A 22926-nucleotide genomic window follows, 5' to 3' on the forward strand; every position below is an offset into this window, starting at 1 on the left:
TAACAGGGAGCAGCTCCCCAGAAACGTTTGTGGCTTGAATGAATGAATGAGTGAAATGGGCCTTTCTTGCATGAAAAAACTTAATGCAACTAATCTCTGTTTAGCTCTGGAGAATTTATGTGAGAAGGATCTAAGGCAAAAAGCCTGTCATCTTTCTTTTCTTCTACTTTATCCCATCTTTTTATATAAATGTATCTGTATAAATCAGCTGTCATTACTATCACTACAGTTCCCTCCAAGGAGGAGGCAGGTGCACTGGAGCAGAAGGGTACAGACCAAGATAGGCCTAAGCCTTCCCTTGGTCAGCCTGACTTTGGGGTGGGCAGGCAGTCTTCATGGACATGTGGGGATTTGACCACCAGAAAAAAAAAAAAACCCAAAACACACACACACACACACACACACACACACACACACACAAACCCAAAAAACAAACCCAAGCTTGGAAAAAAAAAAAATAAACGTCACCAGCAATGGGACAAATCAAAATCAGGCACCACCTGGTAACATACAAGGACAAGGATGCAGCTTCACTTTTCCGTGATTTTCCTGCCAAAAACTTGTAACCTGACTCTAATCACAGGAAGCATCAGACAAAGCCAAACTGAAGGACTTTATATAAAATAAACAGCCTGTAATTTTAAAAACTGTCAAGGTCAGAAAAATCAAGGAAAGACCTACGGAGGTGTTTTAGGGTGAAGGAGACCAAAAAGACATAACAACTAAAAGCACCTTGTGATTCTGAACCAGATCCTTGTGCTATAAAGTACATTTTGGGGACATTTGGTGAAATTTGAATGGGGTCCAAAGAGCAAATGTTAACATGTATTACATGTTAATTTCCTGATGTTGATGGTTGTGTTATGGTTATGGAGGAGAATGTTATTGCTGTAGGAAATGCACACTAAAGTATCAGTGAGTGGTGGAGCTTGGGGTTGGCAGGTTACTTTCAAGTGGTTAAGAAAGAAAGAAGGTTCTTTGTACTATAGTTGCAATTTTATTTTTTTGTAAATTTGAGAGTGCTTCAAAATAAATTTTTTAAAGATTTATTTGAGAGAGAGAGAAGCATACGCACAGGGTGTGGAGGGGGAGGGGCAGAGGGAGAGAATCTCTAGCAGACTCCTGGCTGAATGAGGAGCCTGAGGCGGGGCTGGATCCCACCACCCTGAGATCATGACCTGAGCCGAAATCAAGAGTTGGACACTTAACTGAATGAACCACCCAGGCGCCCCCCAATGAGACATTTTTTAAAGAAAAAAAGTCAATAAACAAACTTGGACTTGTCCCCATGGACAGGGTGACCTCATGAGATGTGACTCTTGGTTGGTGTGCTTGTGGTGATGGAATTGTGCAGAAGAGGGCCTTGGTTTTCTTTGAGCTGAACTGGAAGTGAAGAGGTGGTAAAGTTGAGGGGCATGGCTGAGAGCCAGCCTGCATCCTGTCATTGTCTCCCCCACGACCAGCCCTCAGCAGGTTGCCTTACCTGAAAACAGGCTCAAAAGACAGACTGTCAGCTCGAGGAGAGCAAAGCTACCTCCCAGGGGTAGGTGCAATTGGCAGGTTTCTAGCGACTGGGGAGCAATATGCCAATTTGATGATGATTTACTGTGAGAAATGTAACCAAATGGCACTGTTTGACGAGCAGATTTCCTTTGTATAGCAGACTTCAAGGGAAGCTTGGTGGTAATCAGGAGAGAGTGTGAGAAATGAGGAATCACAATGAGAAGAGCTGGCCAGTGGGATCAGGGCCCGGAGGCATCCTGTGAGGGGAGCCTGATTCCTCCATCCTGCACCAGAGCCTCACACGTGGCAATGGGACGTGGAGGTGTGAATCTGTGGCGGGGCTTGTACTCCCTTGGGTAGTGCTGGGGTGGCTTCCCAGACTCCACTTTTTGTCTACTTTCATGGTCAGCCACCTCTCTGTGTCTGACTGCTGTGTTCTCGCTTTAGATATGGTAATAGCCTCAGCCGGGTTGTAGACTCTTAAATGCCTTTGCCTCTCTATGATTCTGTGTTAACTCCTGGGTTGATTTTATATGTTCACTCTCAGAGGCATAGACTGCTTTATTCGAGTTCTGTAGAGGTCTCCCCCTTGCCACTGCTGGCCATGTGGGAACTTGGGCTAGAGAGAGGCTGCACTCTAGAATAGCAACTTCCCTTTTGCTGTTTGTTTTTTTAAAGTCTGGAGCCACGTAGAAGGAAGGAAAGACTTAAAAAAAAAAAAAAAAAAGGCTTACCTTCTTGGAATATCTTGTTATCTTTAGAGTTCTTTAACTTCCCTAGGTTGCAGACTTTCTTTCAGAGATTTGGCCAAACTAGATACTTTTCCCTTTTGAGAACAGTGTGCCCCTCCATTATGAACCAAAGGTATTCACTTTTTGGGGCACAGTCCATGTGGGGCTGGTTGTTCTTTGTGTGTGGGGATGAGAACTCTCTTTCTACAGCCGAGTAGTGCTCTCTCAAGTGTGAGACTCCTCAGCCTCTTATCCCCCCTTCTCTGGAGTGTTTGCAGTTCCTTCTCACACAGGTGGTCACGTCTCTGCCAGGGCACTTTAAGACCCCTGGGTACTTAGCACTGGAACTTAAGGTTCCAAATGGCTCTGTATGTAAAAGCCATTTATCTCCGGATGGGTGTCGCACGAGGTTGCCCAAACCTTGAGGCTCCTGAGGGCCAGAGCCAGTTTTTGAAGAGTTGCCTGAAATCTGAAATGCAAGTCAGCCCACAGAAAGAAGCAGTGGTTCTGTATGGCTCATGAATTAGAGACCAGCCAAAAAGGGTCTGGTGTGAGTGGCAAAGGGCTGGGTGCTTTCAGGCATGAGCCCCATGTTCTTCTTCAGAGGATGGTTAGAAGGTTGTTGTGATTTATGCAGAGGAAGAGCATATACATATATGGATTGGCTCACACTCGTCTAACACGAGGGTCCTCAATTTAGTGTAATTTTATATTTTGTTTTCTCCTTTGCCCATGCCGTGATAAGGCCCTTCACACAAATGCCTTTAGAAATGATAACCGGAACATGCCTGATTTGGGGTTTCCATACCGTGGGAAATTGAACCCTAGGTTCAGTTGGGGATGGGGAAGCAGCATCTACATAGTCACCAGGTCGGCTGCTCAGCCCTGGCGTGGCCATCTGTGATCCGTGGCAGATGTCTGCAACCACATCGTCCTCTCATGTGAAAATGCTACCTCATGAAGAGTGCTTAGCACCTGGTGGACAGACACAAGAGACTGGAGGGTGGGGTGGTGAGTGTCTGCAAGGCTCAAGGAGCAGACTTGGTTTCCATTTGCAAACAAAGCAAAACTGAAAGCCCCGCATGAATTCTGGCACTAGTCTTTGCCATCTGTTTGATTTTTTTTTTTTTTTTTTTTTAACCGGGTCAGGGGCTGTGATGAGTATCAAACTCTGTGGGCCAGAGAAAGGATTAGAAATAGAATCACCTGAAACATGCTATTCAAAGCAGGCAGGGCCTGTGGTCTGCTGAGGGACCTATAACATTCACTTTCATTCCATCTCTGGGCCTCTTCGCATCTGGGAGTCAGAGAATAATAATAAAATAAAGGCAGGCTGTAACAAGAAATGTGATCCTCGGGGTACCCTCGTAAGCTGTGCCTCTGTCAGTCAGATTTCCTGTTTGCTGGAAAGAGTTCTGCCCTTTCCAGCTCTGCCAGGCGTTCCCCTGGGCGAGGGGGCATGGGCTGGCGGTGAAACTGATCCCTCTTCTTGCAAGTGGTGAGGCTGACCGCTGTGCAAGGAGACGCTCCCTGGAATGGGCTTCGGGGCTCTGCTCCGTCAAGAGGCAGACTTTTACTCCCAGTGACAGCTGTGGAGTACAGATTTATGGCGGGGCCCTAGCTCTGAATTCCAATTACCACTTGAGTTTCCGAAGAGTCTGCATTTCCCTGTCTGTGGTGCATTTTTACAACTTGCCACTGTGAGGGCCGATACAAAGCCGTCCCCAGTTACTAATATTTCTAACCAAATGATTTACAGAATGAGAGCCCAGGTGACATACACTTAAGGCTTTTTGCTCCTTGCAAGGTGAAAATGCTGGGGAATCCGCTCTGCCTTTCAAGAGGTAAGAGAGTCAGGTAGGATGGGGACAGCTAGGAGATTTGGGAAGCTGAGGGATACCTACAAGGCTGTGGACGCCAGGTATTTCTGTTGGCAGTAATTAATTGTTTCCAAGAGCAGCTCTTCCTAATGAGGGTAGCATGTGACAGAGAGTGAATGAAGGGTTTTGGGGGACACTTGTATTTCATGCTTTATGCACACCCATAGGTGGACATGGTAGCGTTCGGTTCTGCCACTCTTGACAGTCTATTTCCTATGCTTGAAGGATGGCTAGATTCGCTGTTGTAAGAGCAGGACACTGAGGATCTGGGGACCAGCATGTCCCCTGAGCCCAGGCTGTTATCCTTGCCTGTTAGTGCTCCACCGGGCAGGAGGATGGAAAGTGTGTCTTCTAGTTTGACAACTTGTAGCTCTTCGAGAGATGTTTCAGCAAGGGATTGAAATGTCCGGGTTTCAAGTAACAACTTTGTTGCTTCTGTTAGAGGAAATCCACCGGTCTGTCCACATACAGGCAGCACAATGGAGGAAAAAAATCTCAACGTTTTAAAATAGATCTTTAAAAACATTACCAAGACTACTTAGTGCTTTAAAAAAAAAAAATCCTCCTTCTGAACTTTGAAAGTCCTTTTCTCCACACATAAAGGAAAGGTCTTATGTGGCTGTTTTGCTTAATGTGGGCTGGTTTTATTTTGGACTCTTTGAAACCCAGCATGAAGGCTGAAATTCTATGTGGACAAGTAAAAAATGAAAGGAATGGCGAGGTTTTGGTTGTGCTAAATTAAAGTGACAAGGTACAGATAACAGGGCACGACTGTGCCTGCAAATTAGCCCTCTCTAATTTGCTGCTGTGGAAAGTACTGCTTTGGTGTGCATTGTAATTTCTTTTTTGAATTAAAAGTTTAGAAAGTCTAGTTTGCTCAAAAGCGAAAACCTGAAAAACGTAAGCCTTTCAGTTTTGAAATGGCCCATGGTTCCCTATGTTCAAGGAACTGTTTGAGCAAAATCTTGCTTCAAAAATATGTAAATTACATGGTTTTATTTTTAGAAGCCACACTGTGTGTTGGATTATTTTGTGTGCCCTTTAAAGGTTGCCTTTTCCAAAGTTTTTGCCTCAATCCAGGATGTATTTTGTGTTGAGCAGGTGGCGGTTGTATTTTGTTTGGTCTCCTCTGTAAATGAGGTTCTGTGTCATGTTCTGAGTGGATTTCTGATGGGGGAGGGAGGTAAAGAAGGCCCAAGTCACTTTCTCCAACTTTCATGTAGTTCTAGGCAGCGGCTCAATATCGATGGGGAGCCAGGATGACATTTGGTTTCTCCGGCTACAACATGTCCTACCCCAAATTACAATATCCCTGTACCCCAAGCTCAACTTCCCAGAGGGCTGAAATGGCACTCTGTGAGATGAATCACCATATTATAAAAAATTGGCCACATAGACTGTGGAATAAGACTCAGGATTATTTATTACAATACTGTAAAAAAATATGTGGTTCATGATCATTTACCCTTTGTTTCTAGTTTCTGTGGGTGTTTTCTCAAGGAGAGACCCACTGCCTCCATATCAGATGGTCCACTCCTGGGTGCTGGGCACTTTCACCCTCACATGAGGCTTTAATTCATCATGGCTCCTCCACACTTAGACGGTTGTGGTGTTTCCTGAATTGTGTTCCATAGGTGGTTAAGAGATGCGAGGTGGAAAGGGCTTTATGGTCAAATAGATTTGGATAAACAAAGCTGACAGATGGCTTTCCTGAAGGACTTTTCTGGGCCTCAAACATGTATACGTGCCCATTGTAAATTGTCAGGACACTGAGTGAAGTGGATCTCTGGCACAGGAATATGTTCCTAAGTGCATCCTTGGGGAACACTGCCTCAGCGTTTGGCTCTACCTGCCTGTCCTGGGTTTAATTGTGTCCCTCCCAGAAAAGATATGCTGGAGTCTTCCCCTAGCCCCCAGGACCTCAGCATGTGACATTATTTGGCAGTAAGGTCCTAATAGATGTAGTTAGTTAAGATGAGGTCATACTGAGTAGGGTAAGCCCTAATCCATTATGACTGGGGCCCTTAATGAAGGGGGTTGGGACATAGACACACGTGAGGGACACTGCCATGTGAAGATGGAGCTATTTTGTCACAAGTCACGGGACTCCTGAAAGCTAGGAGGCAGGTCTGGGATAGGTCTTTCCTGAGTACCTTCAGAGGGAGCATGGCTCTGCCCACACCTTAATCTCAGACTTCTAGCCCCAGAACTGTGACACAGCATATTTTTGTTGGCTCAGTCACTCCGTTTGTGGTGCTTTGTTATGGCAGACCTAGCAAACATTGCCATTCTAGACTTGAGCTCAGTACCTCAGGCTTCTTTTCAGGATGGGCTAGAACTACATCCCTAGTTCTAGAAGCTTCTTAGCCAAGCTACTCTCTGACCTCTTCTGAACTGGGGGTTCCTTCTTTGTATATGCCGTTTGTGATACTTCCACTAGGGCCTGGCCTTTCTTCCCACTGACCTGGAACAGTGGTTTCTAACTCTGGTTGTACAGAGGAATTATCTAGGAAGCTTAAAAAAATGCTAATGCCTAGACCCTACCTAATTAATTAGACTCTCTGGGAGTAGGGTCCAAGAATTTCCTTTGGAAGTTCTCTAGGTGATTCTAATGTGCATGCACGGTTAGGAATTGTTGAAGGAATCAAGGGCTGAGCTGAGTGTATGTTGGGGGGTGGGGGGCTGGGAGATAGAGGCACCAGCCATAGTTCAGCAGGGGATGGTGGAGCCTTCGTTGAAGCCAAAGAGCTGGGTTTGAGCCCTGGATCTTCCACTTACCTATGGTGACTGTGTGAGAGTCCCTTAGTGGCTCTGTACTGTGGCTTCCTCATTTACAGTAGGGATTATAATGACTGCCCGGTAAGGCTGTTGCGAGGCGTCTTAGCTCAGCCTGCTGTAACAGAGTGTGACAGATTGGGTGGCTTTTCAACAACACAAATTTATTTCTCACCGTCTGGAGCCTGGAAAGTCTAAGATCAAGGCGTCTGCCCATTTGGTGTCTGGTGAGAGCTCATTTCCTGGTTCATCTTGCTGTGTCCTCCCAGGGTGGAGGGGCCAAGGGAGCTCTCTGGGGTCTCTTTTATAAGGGCACTAATCCCATTCATGAGGGCTCCACTCTCATGACCTAATCACCTTCCAAAGACCCCTACCTCCAAATACCGTCACACTGCGAATTAGGTTTCAACATAGGGATTATGGGAACATGGACGTTTAGTCTGTAACTAAATGAGAGGGTTCAATGAGATGCAGTGAGTCCAGGGCGGGAAGATAAGCATTAAAAACTATTGGAAAACCTATCAGGAGACCCTGTGATTCTCTTCTCAGTGAGTCTCCCAGGCAAGAACAGTTTGTCCCTGCAACTTTATGCCCTTTATCCAAACCTTGATTACTCTTTCTTATTCCTCCCTCCCTCCCTCCCTCCCTCCCCAGCCACCTGCACATTCAGTTGGCTTCCAAAACAAAGGAAACCTGCATTCTCAGTGTGCACACCCTCTCGTCACAAATAAAAAACATTGGTTAAGAAAGTATGTTTATTCCTTAAGGAAGTGGGCTCCAGGCCGAGGATGAGGTCACTGTGGCCCATACCACGTGGGCTGCAGGCACTGCTTTTATAGGTGGTCATTCGTAGCCAAGAGTGGGCAGCTAAAAAGCACAGCATCTGAAACACTGCCCAGGAGTCCTCCAATTAAAGAGGAGACTTGATCTTCAGTTAATAGGTAGCTCAGCCTCTTGTAAGAGACTTCTGGCTCCTGGCTCTGAGTCAGAATTCAGCCTGCGAATGCTTGCTGAATCCAGATCTCCAAGGGTTGGACCTGGCTTGTGGTGTTTCAGAGCTCTATAGGCCATTCTGATGCAAGGAACAGAGTTACCACCCTCCATATTCTCTGTGCATGTATGTGTGTGTGTGTGTGTGTGTGCAGGCATTTTGTCACGTGGAAATCGAAGCACTCATTCACTGCTTCATTCAACACATGTTTTAGGTGTCAGGTGTGCCAGGGTCTCTTCTAGATGGGATATGGTGGTGAACCAAACACTCATGCTCACTTGAAGCTTCTTTTCTAGTGAAGAATCCAGAACATAAACAAGTAAACAAATGCCTGAAATGATGTCAGACTTTGAGGAGCACCAATAAGAAAATAATGTATGGGAGGCAGGTGGGGAAGGACAGGACATTGTTTTGCTTAGGGATCAAGGCAGGCTTCCCCAAGGAGGCAACATTAGAACCTGAGTAAAGAGAGGGAACAAGCAACAGGGGAATTTGGTGGTGGTGGTGGTGGGGGGGGGGGAATGTTCTAGGCAGAGGAGAAGCCCTGTGCTTGGTGTGCTGGAGAACAGCAGGGACAGTGTAGCTGTCCTGGAGAGGGGCAGGGAAAGAAGTGCTGAGTGGGGTGCAGGCCAGACCGTAGAGGCCGACAGACTATAAATACAGCTTGGAATGTTTTCTAAGTGGGATAGGATGCAAGGTTTTGGGCACAGGAGTGACATGATCTGATCTATGTCTTAAATGGATTATTCTGGAGAATTGACTACTGTGGGCCAAGGATCCCAGAGTCCCAATGAGGCCAGCTAAGGGGTAGATTTTCAGGCACTGTCCAAGGAAGTTTATGCATTTGCTGCTGGAAAAATATTAAGCCAATTCCTAGGCAGTGTTGGCTATGCTTAGAACTTTAAAATGAAGTATAGAATGTATACTTTTTACACCTTGTCAAATAATTCTGTATATTTTTCAATATGATATCTGCAGTGTTATTTCAACAAGACCAGAAGTTCAAACAAATTTGTGTTCATTTGCATTCTTGTCTTTTTTTGTGTGTGCAATCCTTGCTAGTTTTATTACAGATTACAGTAAAAGAAGTAATTTGTTGAGGTCAAATTTCTGAGGCAGGCTTTTGAGTAGATCTAGAATTTAGTGTTTTTCTGACAAATGGAGAATTTCATTTTCCTGCAATCTAATTATTTTCATCATTCTTGTTTATAAATGTTGTATCTTTTCTAATGACTGGTGCTTTTATTTGCATCTGTATCACTTCATTAAACTTTTTGAGTATAAGTAATTAAATGTGCTTTATGGACTAAATGGTTGTGTCCCTCTGAAATTCGTATGTTGGAAATCTAATCCCCAGTGTGATGGCATTTGGAGGCGTGGGGCCTTTGGGAGGTGGTTATGTGAGAAGACTTTGCCCTCATGAATGGGGTATGTGCTCTTAGAAGAAGAGGCAGAGCTCACTTTTTCTTTCTGCCATGTGTTGATGAAAAGGAGAAGTAGGCAGTCTGTAGCCAGGAAGAGGGTCTCACCAGAATCCAACAATGCTGGCAGCATGATCTTGGACTTTCAGTTTCCAGACTGTGAGAAAAAAATTTATGTTGCTTATAGAAGCCACCCAGTCTATGGTTCTTTGTTACAACAGCCCAAAAGTACTGAGACAGTGTGCATATTGGCATATGATTCACGTGCATTTGTTTTCAGTTTGTATGACCAAAATAGGTATTGGCATTCCATGGATTGTCTAAGCAACATATTCTATACAAACCATAAATAAAATATAGAAGAACCCCAGAAAACCCCACCCTACCTATATATTTGAAAATTTACCAAAAACCAGCTTACTTTTATTTATTTATTTATTTAGAAGGTTATTATTTATTTATAACAAATATCCCACATCTGTGATCCTCTCCAATCAGAAGTTCTTTGAAACCATGCCATTGGCCTTGGCCAGTCGGAGGATGGAGTCATCTGACTCACCCATCCTGCAAATGGCCCCACAGGTAGCATAGGTTTTAAATTGGCTGTTGAACGTGCCTGCCCCCTTTTCAGCCTTGGCCACGTTCATCTGGATGGACATGTGGTCCTTGGTGCCGATGATGCGGTTGCTGGCAGAGTATTTCTGTGGAGGTCCATGAATTCACCAGCATCCTTCTGCATGTCGAGGGAGTACTTGCTCCCATCACTGTGAGTGCAGAATGGAGGCGCTGCATCCCCCTGGCAGCCAAAACTAGCATCATTTGTAATGTTGCCTAAAATAGTCTTGATTAGACACTTTTCCTGTAACACCTTATAAGTTAAAAAGGGAAAGTACTAGAAACATTATACTTGGTAATAAAAGGAATAAATAGGTAGAAAATAAAGATGAGCCCTCAAGTAAAAACTCTGAAAATATAACTAAAAATACAAGCCATTGAAACTATGTAAGTAGACTTATTTGTGAAGTGTTTTAAAATTTTTGTGTCAGATGCCCTGTAACATAAATGACAAGTAAGAATTCATGAACTCACTGGGCAGATACTATCGTAACCAAGTACTTAACGTTGACACCCTCATCAATGGGACAAACCAACTGCATGTGCCTTCTGATATGAGGTATGACACCACTCCTGTCATATTTCTGCCAAAAATCCATTACCAGAATCTCCTTGCAAGGAGACATTAGAGAGATCCAAGTAGAGGGAGATTCTACAAAATAACTTTTGTAGATTTTACCTTACTTTTCAAAAATGTCAAGGTCACAAAAGAAAAAGAAAGACTGGAGAACTATCCTAGATTGAAAGAGACCAAAGAAATTCTTAGAACTGTAAGTGCTGTCAGTGATCCTGAATTAGCTCCGGGACCAGGGAAACAAACTCTGTTCTTTTATGATAAAGGACATCATTGTGACAATCAGTGAAATTTGAATAAGGCCTGTAGATTTTATAATAGTATTGTATCAATTTTAACTTCCTGATTTTGATAATTGTGCTGTGATTATGTAAGTGAATGTTCTTGATTTCCAGAACTACAGACTGAAGTATTTAAGGATAAAGGAGCATCACATTTGCAACTTTCTCATAGATTGTACTGGAGGAGGAAAAGCTCTTTTCCCTCTGTTCTTCCAGGTTCTCCAGCTGGGGCCCTGCACATTAGACTGACAAAAGATGGAATAATGAGAGAAAAACAAAGAGAAGTTTATTAACACGAGCAGTGTGCATATACATGGGAGAAACTCAGTGATGGGTAACTCAAAGGGATGGTTGGAACTTAGGCTTATATAGCATCTTAAAAGAAACAATAAGTTTCAGAGAAGTGATAAAGACAAAGGAAAAGAGTTTTAGGCTTTCAAGGGTAGCAACTATGGGAAGGTGAATATGTGGGGCAACTACTGGAAATCAGGGTTAATTTAGTAAGGTTTGTTTGTGCAGGTGCATCTCGGTGCCATCTCATCTTATGTGATAAGGTTGTCCTCGTTCTGGTTTGGGAAGCAGGGGACACCTTTATGGGGGAATTTATGTTCTGTTTTCAGGCAGATTGGCAGAGGGCAGAAAGCTCATCCTGTGTCTGCTCTTTTAAAAATTGCCTTTTGCTCACAATAATCCTTATGCTAGAGCAGCAGGTTTTGGGGGTGGCATACTCTGAACTCCTTCACTGTTCAGAAATAATACAAGAAAAAAAGATAAAGCTACTGTGATAAAATGTTAGTATCGGGAGAATCTGGGCAAAGAGTACATTTCATATTCCTATTGGAATTTTTTGGTAAGTCTTAATTTATTTCAAATTATGAACTCTAAGTTGAGTTTAAGAGTTTATTTTCTGCCAAATTTCAACCCCACCCCCAAACTAGTAAATGGTAGGAAGAAGACTTCTTTTTTTTTTTTTAATGTAAGGCAAGTGTTTCTGAGATTGCCTTTAATATTTTATCAACTAGCTAAAAACATTTCAAACATCATCTTGTATCAATAAAGCAGTGTGAGTCTTGACATGCCAAGAGAGCCAGTTAGAATAAAGTGGACCAGTGGGAAGTATTTTTCTTATGCTTAATTCTTAAATAGCCTTAAATAGTCTTAAATTCTTGAATGGAAAACTAATGTGTAATTTAAAATATTTTAGTCATACTGCTCATAAACCTGCAGATTGATCTCCTTGTTTTGAATGTGTTTTAGAGGAGGACATAAAAATTTACTAAGACGTGAGAAATTCACTACAGAGAGGACTTCCTGAATAGTGAGAGTGATCAAGTACTGGAAACTTGTCAAAGATTCTGTCCACCCCTGAAGACTAGAAAGAGGCAAGAGTACTTGATTTCTCATGTTCTACATGTAAATGTACCTGGACATTGGTCTGTAGATGGTTCAAGCTTTGACTCTTAAAAACATTTGTAATCACATAAATTCATATTTTTGTTAATCTTAGAGCCTATGTGGATTGAGAAATCTCCCACTGTTATTATAAGTAACTTGGGGTTCCCTTGTGAATTGTCACTTAAGAAGTAGTAGCTAGTTTCCTGCCGTTTAAATCTTCAGTGGTTCGGAGTTGTAGATTACTGAGTACTTTTATACAGACTTTTGCCCACTTCATGAAGAAGAGTTTTGCCTCTTTCACTCTGCACTAATTACCGGAACTTCGATAAACTGGCAATCCAGCAGTTTAATCATTATGGCCAATCTACCTAGAGTAATGGTACTGTTTTTGAAAGAGCAGTTCTTTTCCTCTTACTACTGATCTAATGACTGGACAGAGGCTGTGAAGTTGGATGTTTTCTGGGGTCTGTCCTCATTCTACAGCAGCTATATAGCCTTAAATAAGCTCCCATCGATCCTCACTATTTGCGGATTTCATATTTGTGAATTCACCTACTCATGAGTATTTATTTATAACTCTACATCAGTGCTTAGAGTGCTTTTGCAGTCATTCACAGACGTGCAGCAAACTGAAATTTCGAGCTGCCCAGTGAACACATTGCCCACTGAGGTCGAACAAGACAACACTCCCCCCTTCTTGTTTCAGCTCTCCTGCTGTAAACAAGTGTGCTTTCATGGTCCGTTCATTGCCATGTTTTTCACATTTTTATGCTTTGTGATTTCACCCTTTAAATTAGTTCCAAGTGTAGTGATAGCGTACTGTCTAGTGCTCCTAAATGCAAAAGGTTGTGCTCTGCTTAAGAGAAAATGTGTGTGTAGGATAAGCTTGTCAGGCAGACGTTACAGTACAGCTGCTATTAGTTCAAGGCTAGTGAATCAACAAGCTGTATTAAATAAGATGTCTTTAAAGAGAAGCACACATAAAACAAAATCGTGTATTGTTTGGCTGACAAAAATGTGGCCAGTGGCTCACAGGAACCTAACCCTGTATTTCCCCTAGGAGCAATAGTTCAGCATTTGCTAATTCAGTGTTCCCATTGACTTTATAGAGCATAACTACTGCAAATAGAGAGAACTGACTCTTTATTTGATCTCTCTGAATTTCAGCTTCCTTATAGGCAGGGTGACCCTGTATCTTACTCATCATACAGCCCAGAGTGAAAGTGAGAATTTATCAAATAGTTTGCTGGTTCATTGGGTCTAAATAAGGACTGTCAAGCAAACTGGGTCATATAGTCATCCTATTGTAGGTAATATGGAGCTTAAAATAGCTAATTTCAGTAGCATTCAGCAAATATTTATGGACTATCTCTTACTTTCCAGGTAGAGCATGAGGTAGGATAGAGCCTGACCCTTTCTATGAAGACCTTAGTGGCTGAAAAGTAATGAACAAAGAGAGAATGAAGCAAGATAAGGTCCTGTTAAGGATTCTAGGACCAATGGGAATCCACTGAGAAATTCTAAGAAGGGAGGTGATAAGACAGTATAAAAGTTCTTTGTAGTGTGTGGAATTGGGTGTGGAGGGGGAGGAGCAAGGGAATGCAAGGGACCTGTCAGGAAGCTACTGCAACGGTCCCAGCAGAAGTGATGGTGAAAGTGGAGGTGGAAGAAGACTGGGAGAGACTGTTTGACCTATTTAGGAGGTCAGATCTGTTGGTCTTGATGATGAATATGAATGTATGGAATGAGAAAAAAAAAAGCTATCGGGAGTGATTCTCAGATTGTGTGAATAGAGGTCCATTTTCTGAAAAGAGAAATGTTGAAGGAGAAACATCATGGTGAGCAGAGTCAAGAATTTAGCAAGTTAGATGTAAGTGTATTTACATAAAAGTCCATCTGTAAATTTTGGTCCCCCCCCCCCTTTTTATTCCTGGTAATAGCAATTTTTAAAATGATGCTTGTTTTTTTTCTCCCCCTCTCTTTATCTCTGTGGGTTTGTGCCTATTGGCGTCCACATCTGGTTACTATTCTTTCATTGTCCATATCAATTTTCTGAGCGTTCTTTTGCACCTATTAATTGGAAGTCAGTTAACGCCCCATCTCTTCGGCTCTGCCACTGTCCACAAAGGAGCAGTCCTGGTCCAGGTTTTAGATCTGCTTCAGGCTGCCCAGGAGAGACAGAACTAGGGGCTGCCTCTGGTATCTGGTCCGGGCACCCACCCAACCCCCCCCCCCCCCCCGAGCGCTCAGACATTGGCCTTCCAAGGGTGTGGCTCTTCAGTGCACACCCCGAGCTGAGCTCCTGCTCCAAGGCAGGCTCCCCAGGCCAGCATGCCTGGTTTGGTGGGGGCTTTCTCCAGACCCTGTTTGTGAACTTGGGTTATACTTCTGACTTCTCCTGTCTTTGGGATCTGTTGGGAGGAAACCTTTCCTCTACCCACTTAGCTTTAAAAGGTCTGGATCCTGCCATTTAACTGACAACAGACAGATTAACAGGCAAAAGGGAAGGTTTATTTACCTGTGCACGCCGGAGTACTCAGTATTGGGTAACCTGCTGAATAGTCAAAGGTAAAGGTTTATGTACCAACTTACTGAAAAAGAGGTGTTTAGAGCTCCCGTGGGAAAGTATGGAAAGTTCTGTTGGGCTTTTTGATGCTAATAAACAGCTGAATTCATACTTCTTGGTGCTAAGGTCAGTCTTCTCCCTCAAGTCAGGGGTGGGGGGGAGTGGGGGAGTCGGTGTCAGTGGGAGATGTATTTTCTGGAGTCTCTGCTTAAGTTTAGATAATTTTCTTTCTGTGGCTGCTGATTGTTCTGATGTTTTCAGTTTAAAGTAATTTTAATACCACTTTGGTGGACTGTTAATTAATCCCTTCAGACTCTAGGTTTCCTTTTCTGTCAGGACAAACCCAACCCATCAGAGTCTAATTAAATCGAATGTCCTAAGAGAGGGATTCTGGATCCCTTCTTTCTGGTGGGTAGAGGATAGTTCCTCTATCCTTATGCAAATGTATCCACCTTCTCTTCATTGATCTACTCTGCCTATCAAGGAGTATTGGAAGGGGCAACCCTGCTCAGGTCACAAAAGGTCACTCCTCCTCCCCCTCAGTGGTACTAGTTCACCCTTCATTTGCATAACTGTGTGAGGCCGCTATGTTGACTCATCCCTGAAGGAAGAACCGCTTCTAGTGCTTTATCTTTGTCCACCAAAAGACAGACACTTGGTCTGGCAGTTTCCCTTTTTTGAAACTTGTAAGACCTGCCACATCCTGTGGATACAGAGATTTTTAACTAATGGGTAAGTAAGAGATGCTGTGAATTACAAGTTCACAGATTTCTTGCAACTTTTTTGATTTTGGTTGAATGAAAAATGCTTAAAAAACAGTGAACATGAGGTCAGGGCTTTGAGCAAAGGTATAATCCTAAATGTTTGCTAACTGCTTCAGCCCTTTTCTCTCGAGCTGCATGAATCAGTGTTTTTTGGCTAGGAAACATTTGATATCTGTTTATCCGGTTCCTAAACACAGGAAGGCTTCTCTTTTTCAGTTACCAAGTTTTTAGCCGAGAAAGGAGTAACCTGTTAAGATGTGATTGTGTGTGCTTTTGAGTACTGCTTTGCTTCCAAGGAGAGGAAACATTAGAGGAATCAGGGAGATAGGAACAAAGAACCAAAAATTACTTTGTAGAAGTTCTATATTTTTTAAAAAAATGATTAACTAATGTTCCCTTTATCTGGCAAGTGGTAAGGATGCCTCTGATATAGTATATTCAGCTTTTTGCAAGACTTCCAAAAATGTATTAATAAGCTCTTGGACAACGTGGAGAACTGGGAACTGGCTGCTGATAAATTCAGACACAAATGGTTGCATAACATCACATTTTCTGCCGCCACCTCCCCTTTCCTTCCTGGGCTTCTTGGGTGTCCAACGCGCTGGCCTTCAGCCAGGACTCACTGGTATACTGGTCATGGCCAGCATCCCTTATGATTGGTCATTGTGGACCCCGTGCTGGTGTTAAATATTTTAAATGTGATCTCAGGGTATAATAAACTAGAGCTCTTGGGAAAAGCTGGCCGAAGCTGGACTAGGGCCAGATTAGCTCCTTGGGAACTTCACCCATGGGGCTCACACCCCATATGTAATTAAAATGAAAATCATAAAGTAAGTGTCAGGAAATCCAAAGCAGTGCACATTTTCTAGTGATGATGACCTTGTATTTTTTAGAACTATTAAGTAACAAATAATGTTTTATTTTCTTGTCGATTGGATGCTCTTGCTTTGTTAGTGCCTTAAACACGAGGGAGGCTTGGTTGACCTCTGAGTGAGGCTTCTAAAGCAGCAAGGAAAGGGGAGAACTGGGAATCATGGATTGATTCTATTTACACTTTGAGCTTCTATCAGTAGTTGTGTTGGCTTAAAGTGAGTAAAAATTGTTTGCATAGCCATTAAGCGTTTATGATAACGTGTCGAGTTGTTTAAAAGAAAAGCACTGCTTAAATTAAAATAGCACCATGAACAAATAAGCCTTAGACTTCTTGTAATGGAAAGATGAAGCATACTACTCAACAGAGGGATTTACCACAAAAGTCTAAATTTATTAAACTACCACTTTTGCATATTGGTTTTGTTAGATTGTTTGCTTTTGGCTTTGGGGTAAGGGTGCCCTTCCCACAACAGACCTCCCCTAGTGCCATCTTCAGTTTTACAGCTGATTCTCTTGCTGTGACGTGAGGCGCTGACTTGCAAAGCCCATGGTGGGGCAGGACTTTAGGTGCGGGTCTTTCAGGTGATCTTTCCCTTAGGTGTCACGGCACACGGCGACTATTTCTCAGCCCTGAGGGTGAGATCAGAAGAGGAGAGGGGGGCTGGCTGTGGCTACGTTTGCCATCATTAAGAGCCTGGCTGACTGGGCAGATGATATCTCGTGATTACCGCTCTCTTCTGCTCAATGCCAGGTTGGAAAAAGGAAGATAATTACGAAAAAAGAGCGCTGAGGAGAGGCGCCAACTGCCAGATCCCTTGATGAGTGAGGGATTTATCTAGAAACACAGCTGAAAATACCCATTAAATATGTAAACTAGACTGAAGGGATTGGCAGAAGGGAGAGTGGCCGTTATTTATTGAATTACTGCATTTTTATTAGTTTGAAATACTATTACATATGTTTCAGTTAGCCCTGGGGAGGAGAGAAAAGTTTATTAGTTTGACTCAAAGTTATAAAAAGTGTTATTAAATGGCTGTCATTTCAAGAATGAGATGTATAGGTTAGGGGTGGATAAAAAGAGAAATCTTTGGAAAATTCTATCTTGGACCTTCCTGGCTTTGTGATTCTAGGACATAAAAACAGTGGTGACACACTGAACGCTTATTATGTGCCCAGGTCTCATGGAAGCGCTTGACATCATGTAATCATCACAGCAATCCTATGAGGGAGCAGGACTACCCACAGTTAACTGAGGAAACACTGAGGATTATGGGATTTGCCCAGAGTCACCCTGCTGCTTAGGGATAGAGTCAGTTAGTGATCGTGATCTCAGAGATGATGGTCTTAATCACACGATGCTATGTTCGTGGCCTCAGTCACTTTTCTTGTTAGCTTCCTTATTTTTAAAATGCGGGGACAGGACTAAATTATAATAAACCAGTGAGTTTTAGAACTAGAAGCTCATTGCTTTTTTTTTTTTTTTAAATAACAAACAAACTGAGCAGAGCCAGTGTTCATCCTATACTCACTGCAAAAGGTCAAGATAATGACTAAGTGGTAATTACTAGCAAGTATTTGTAGCAAATGAAGTCATTTCAGGATTTTCGTTTTGACAATCATTTTCATTAGTTTTAGTAATGGGGACATGGAAAGAAGGTATTTCTGAGCCTCCATCTCTGTTGCTTTCTCATTTCTCTCTGTCTGAACCTCCGCCCCACCAACCCCATCACCCTCTGGAGTTGCTAAATAATCACATGACAAGCCATCAACTCATCTAGGGAGTGATGAGTAAATGCAAAGGGGTGGGTGAGAGAAGGGAATTTCAGGCAAGGAATAAGAAACACGCCAGTGATGAAGAGAACCAGGAAGAGACTGCATTTATTCTGTGCTTTTCAGACGGGAAGGTTATTTAACTCGACCTCAGTAGAAAACATGCTCCTTCCTTCTTTGGAAAAGAAAAGATTCATTCTCTAGCAGATCATAGATTCTTCTGCATCATGCAGTTTGTTGAGATGTAGCTACTTTAAATATATATAAGAAGGTTTAAAGATACTTCCATTATTAGTATAGGAATGTCTCATTCTCTTGTTATCATGCTAGAATGTGGTGTTTCACATGAGTGGATTTTCTAGGTAAATAAATACCAACACTTAACATTTTTATTTTAATAAATTATAATAGAATTTTACATTTTTGTTAAGTATACCATATAGGCAAATGAGGATATATAATAGATATGTATTGTTTAATGAAGAATAATAAAACATTAATACATACCCACCGCCTAGCTTAAGAAATAGAACATTACCAGTATCTTTGAAGCCCTGATCTGTTTCCCCTCCCTCACCTTTGTACCTTTGTCCTGAATATTTCATTCATGATTTCTTTTTTTGTTTTTAGGGTTATGTAAATATAGACAATATTTTTTGGAACTTTATAAAAATGGAATTATTCTGTATGCAATTTGTTGTGACTTGGTCAACCTTAACATTATCTTTCTGAGATCCACCCATATTGATACATGTAGCCGTAGTTCCTTTTCACTCTTTAGAGTGTATTCCATTTTATGAATATGCCACAGTTTTTCTCAGGATAGACATTTATTTGAATTGTTTCCAGCTTCTTGCTGTGAGAATGATGCTATGAGTATTCTTGTATACCTCTTCTAGAGGAGATGAGTACGAGTTTCTCTAGGATGTATACCCACGAGAGGAACAGCTGTGATGGAGGGGGTTTACACACCTACGACTTTACTAGGCAATGTTATCATGTCCCCACAGTAGTTGTGCCAAATTAAATTCTCCCCAGGACCACATGAAATTCTCGTTGCTCCACATACTTTCAACACTTGGTATTGTCAGATTGTGTAAGTTTTCTAGTCTCAAGGATATAAAATGGTGTCGTATTGGGGTTTCTTTGTATTTTCCTAATTACCAGTGAGGTTGACCATCTTTTCATAGGTTTATTGACCTTCATGTTTTCTCTTTCATGAAATGCCAGCATGCCTTTTGGTTGCTTATCCTTTTCATATTGATTCATTGGAGCCCTTTTTATGTGCTGTGTAATAAGTCTTTGTTCCTTATAAATGTTACAAATATCTTTTCAATAAGTGATGTTAAAAAAACAAAATTTAACCAAGTAAATTTTTAGATCTCATTGGCTTTATTAAATGATTCATCAGGCAGCATCCCATCTAACAAGTAGAGAGATACTCCAAAGAGTTGTACACAATGCAGAGTTTTTATAGGAAGGAGGGTGGGGCAAGAAGGTTATTAGCAAAAGGAAAGAAAGAATTGTTTCAGACAAGGGGGCTTGTCCTATAGATTACCTAATCTTGTAGTGGGTCCATGTGATAGATTACCTCATTGCTGTCCACTGGAAAATTCCTGACTAACCATTTACGATTATATTTTGGGGGAGGTTGAATCTGCAATTAGGTTGGGTATTAAGTCCCGATTTGGGGACTTGATGGAGCATAAGAGCATAAGAAAACCTGTGGTTTTCTTTTTAACAGTGGCTTATATTTGTTATTATATATTTTTTCTTATGGTACCTTTTGATGAATGTTCTTAATTATTTTGTAGATGAATTGATCAGTTTCTTTCTTTATGTTTCGGGCTATTTGTATCTTTCTTAAGAAATCCTTCTTACCTAATGATAAAATTAAGATATTCTTTTATATATATTTTCTAAAATTTTCCTTTCTGTTCATTTATACTTAATCTTTGGAATTGTTTCATTTAATGCGGATTGTGATCTAGGGGTTGAGTTTAATAATTCCCTACGTCGTTTCAGTGCTATTTATTAAATGTTTCATTTCCCCTGACACTAGTCCACAGTGTCAGCTTGGGCAGTTACTAAGCTGTCATCTTTGTGTAGGCCCTTCTCCGGCCTATATATTTGTTACATATCCTTGTTGATATCTTTACCATATTGATTCCTCTTACTCAAATTTTTATGTCTCTCCATCTATTTGGGGGTATTTAAAATTTTTCAATAAATTTCATTATTTTATGTGGAAAGCTCTTGTAAAAGTTTGATATATTGCTATCTTTATTATTATTATTCTTGTAAATTGTATGTTTAAAAGATTGCTCTTTCTAATTCTTTATTGCTGGTGTATAGAAATGAAAATAACTTCTATGTATTGATCTTATATTAAGAAACTTGGACAAACTATCTTATTAATACTAATAAAGTTTCTGGTAGATAATTATATCCTCTGAATAATGACAAATTTGCTTTCCCTCCTCAAACCTTTTTTTTAAAATAAAGATTTATGTATTTATTTATTTGACAGAGAGAGAGAGAGCGAGAGAGCAAGCAGGAGCAGCAGGGAGAGGGAGAAGCAGACTCCTTGCTGAGCGGGAAGCCTGATGCGGGGCTTGATCCCAGGACCCTGGGATCATGACCTGAGCCGAAGGCAGATGCTTAACTGACTGAGCCACCCAGGCATCCCATCTCTCCTCAATCCTTATAATGTTTGTTTTTCTTGACTTATTGTGTAGGCTGGGACCTCCAGCACAATATTTAATAGAGAGGTGGTTCTATTTGACTTCCTTGCTTTGTTTTCAATTTTAAAAGGAATGCTCAGTTGTTCGTAATTGAGAATGATGATTGCTGTAGGCTTTTTAGACATCCTTTGGGAAGGAAGTTTCCCTCTATTCCTAATTTGTCTACTTTTCTAAAAGGCTTTAAGGAATTGCAGTTGGCTTGTGTGTTAGTGATTCTGATGTCCTATTTAGCCAGGGCAGAAGGGAATTAGATTTTTTCAGTGATTGATGATGATGCCTGCAGTGGAGGTTAGTGTAGAGGAGAAGATAGTGGGAAATAGTATATGGTTGCTGTAGTTTATTTCTGCTTGTTTTATATGCTCTAAAATAATTTCTTGTAAATTACTGCATTTTGGCTATTATTTCTAGCTTTCGTTTTGTTTTGTTTTTGTTTAGAGTATTCTGATTACATGAACCTGGGTCCAATGCTCCCAATTTTTTCTGTTACAGTCTGGTGATGCTTAATTTGCACCATGCTTAAGTAACCAATTCTCTCCTCTGTCGTCTATCCCCAGTCTCTCCAGGTCACACACTTACTGAGTTGAACCTGTTACCTGCTATTTTTCACTGTACTTCTGAGGAATTTCCTTAAAGTGTCTAAGAAATAAATGGCTTGCCCCAAATCTAATCAGTTTATTTATTTATTACTCATTCACCAGATATTTATTGAGAGCCTACTATATGATTAGAGGTATAATGGTGAAGAGGACAGCATCCCTACCTCATAGTTTACACTCTAGAGTGGAATTATGACAATAAACAAATAGGTGAGTGTGTAATATGGTGCAAGGGAGTGATAAGTGGGGAGTAAAGGAGGGTGAGTGACAGAGGGGGGAAGAGGATGATCGGGAATGTATGTGTGCTGGCAATTTTACTGGCATTAGGTTATATAGAGAAGGCTTCTGTGAGGAGATGACATTTGGGTGAGTCCTGAATAAGGTGGGCAAGCAGCTATGGGAAGTTGTGGCAACAGTGGTTGGAAGCATAGTATTTCTGAGGAACTTCAAGAAGTCCCATGTGGCCAGAAGAGTGTGAGCCAGGAAGAGTGGAGTAAGAGATGCGGACAGAAAGAGGCAGAGGCCAGAAAGTGTTGGGCTTGTAAAAACTGATTATCAAAGAGATTTTGCTTTCATATTTTTTTTTTAAAGATTTTATTTATTTATTTGACAGAGAGAGAGAGAGCACAAGTAGGCAGAGTGGCAGGCAGAGGGAGAGGGAGAAGCAGGCTCTCCACTGAGCAGGGAGCCCGATGTGGGGCTCGATCCCAGGACCCCAGGATTATGACCTGAGCCGAAGGCAGCCGCTTAACTGACTGAGCCACCCAGGTGCCCCTGCTTTCATATTCTTATAGACATAATGCAACTATGTAGGTGTAAAGTATTTTAGGAGCATCTGCTCTCTTTTTGTTCTTTTATTTTTTCAATGATTTCTTTAGCCTGTTGTCTGGTTGCTGAGAATAAGAATGGAAAGGCCTTGTGAGCAGCAACCTGGGTTTCCTTCATTCTTTGTCAGGATCTCCAGGCTCCCTGATTGCTGGAAGATAGGCCCTTGGTAATATTTTGAAATGAGCAAAGAATCTCTTTTTCCCCTTGGAGGAGTTTGGAGAATGCTGTTACTTAGTTGGGGCTGGTTCTTTGCATCAGGTTGGGAGACGTTGCTATTCTAAAGACTCTAGAGGAATGAACCTTGGAAAGGGCATGTCATGTATAAACTGCATGTCTTTCCAGCCTTCAGTTGCTCTATGGATGAAACTCTTCAGTGTGAGGTGGGAAATTCTCAGTCTGACTTCCTCTCTTCAAATAGAAACATACAACTTAGATAAGTGCAGTTGATTTGTACATGTTCCCATAACTTTGTCTTACTTAGGCTACTGTTTTGAGCATTAGCTGTTAGGATATTGGAATAAGTCTGATTCCCAGCTGGGTTTTAACTTCTGTGCCTCAGTCACCTATTCGTAAAATGAGATTATGTGACAGTATTTGCCAGTCTACCTCACAGAAATTC

The 22926-nt window shown here is 41.8% G+C and overlaps 1 protein-coding gene and 1 pseudogene across 6 annotated transcripts in view; one reads left to right on the forward strand and one right to left on the reverse strand.

The window, feature by feature from the left end:
* ELMO1 (engulfment and cell motility 1) overlaps nucleotides 1-22926 on the forward strand; it is a 514971-nt gene that overhangs the window by 53410 nt on the left and 438635 nt on the right. The window lies entirely within an intron of this gene.
* LOC116630867 lies at nucleotides 8431-14093 on the reverse strand (annotated as a pseudogene).

Source organism: Phoca vitulina, unplaced genomic scaffold (genome assembly GCF_004348235.1).
Source record: "Phoca vitulina isolate PV1807 unplaced genomic scaffold, GSC_HSeal_1.0 scaffold4, whole genome shotgun sequence".
NCBI lineage: Eukaryota > Metazoa > Chordata > Mammalia > Carnivora > Phocidae > Phoca > Phoca vitulina.